Source organism: Nanorana parkeri, unplaced genomic scaffold, assembly GCF_000935625.1.
Source record: "Nanorana parkeri isolate BGI_ZX_2015 unplaced genomic scaffold, ASM93562v1 scaffold748, whole genome shotgun sequence".
NCBI classification, from domain to species: domain Eukaryota; kingdom Metazoa; phylum Chordata; class Amphibia; order Anura; family Dicroglossidae; genus Nanorana; species Nanorana parkeri.
The window spans coordinates 86,776-88,434 of record NW_017307016.1 but is presented as its reverse complement, the minus strand read 5'-3'; positions in this window follow the sequence as shown (position 1 = coordinate 88,434).

The window sequence follows — 1,659 nt, the reverse complement described above, 5'->3', positions numbered from 1 at the left end:
GGGGGGGGGACACACCTTAGTTCTCAGTCTGGGAGGATCTCCTCGTCCTTCCTCCTCTGCTCACCTGCTGGGACGGTTTACCTTCTGTACAGAGTTGCATTGAGCCTGCACGGACGCTGACTCCTCCCAGCGCTGATTAGAAGACGGCTTGTTGCTGGTGGACACATCATCCGCCATTGCTCATTGCTCCGTCCGGAGGACATCTTGTGTACAGGTCTCAGGTCGTCTGAAACACGAACTCACGATGACAGACTATTGAAAACCCGGATTGTCCAGGTGAATCCCGGACAGGTGACAACCCTAAATAATCCGTGTTTTCTATTTATCTCTATGAGAGCTCATTGTAGCAATGTGCTCTAGAATATGCATGTTGATGTGTGTTGCTGCAACGCATGGCAGCATACTGGCTCTATATGCAGAGTATTGCAATGCCATTCATTGGGAATAGAGCCCGATGCAAAATGTACCGCAGCACACCACATACCGATCAAAGAGGTAGATGTAAACCTAATCACTAGTATCGGTATCGGTGCCGATACCGAGTATTTGGGTGAGTACTCGTACTCGCCCAAATGCTCCGATACCTAGCACGAGTACTTCCTGTATCAGGAAGCCGGGCAGCACATCATTACACGCTGCCCGGTTTCCTGATTGGCCAGGAAACGGCTCCATGCTCTCTCCTCACTTGTGATGATAGAGCATGGAGCCGACTTCCCAGCCAATCAGGAAGCCGGGTAGCGTGCAATGACACGCTGCCCGGCTTCACGATTGGTCAGGAAGCTAGCAAATCCGGAAGCCGGGCGCCGTGTAATGACGCAGTGCCCGGCATTCTGATAGGCCGGGAAGCCGGCGTCATGCTCCCTCGTCATCTCATGAATCATAATATTAAGAAAGTGACCTTAAAGCATTAGTTTGTATTGCTTTAGAAAAGATGTGACCTGTCCCTTTAAGAAAAAGTATCGGTAATTGGTATCTGCGAGTACTTGATCAAAAGTATCGGTACTCGGTCTTAAAAAAGTGCTATCGGTGCATCCCTACTAATCACCAAAATCTCACAGAAGCTTTAACTTATTAATGTCATTTTAATCATTTAAATTTGCAGATTTTATTATAATAATTCCTGGTGATCCCGCCATGGAGGTCCTTGTTCAGTCACTTCCTGTTATAGGGTGACAACACTCCGTCCCTTCTCCCAACTGTGCTTCTGCATTGTCACCCTGTCACACAGCTGCCGATGGAGACTACAAGTGGCCATTCCAGCACACATTACACAGACACGGCACACTGTTGTCACCATCCGAAAATCCCGGCCTGAGAAATGCCGCGCCGCCATCGCCGGAGTGCATGTAGACAGGAAGTGACTGCAGGAAATCAGCGGCACTGAGATGGAACAACGAATGAATAAGTGAAAATAAGAATTTCATTAAAAAGCAATAACAACTGTTCCTGATACAAAATAAAACGAATTCTCATCCTCTGTACTACATCTGCATTAAGGCTGGACTCACATTGTGCCGTGTTCATGCAGCATGCGTGTAATGCACATGTGTAGGTGTGAACGGGCCAATATTGTTCACCTTTCCCTTCATACTAAACAGCTTCACAGAGATGTGACCCGTCCACACAGGAAATCGGGAGAATTCTACTTATACGGATGAA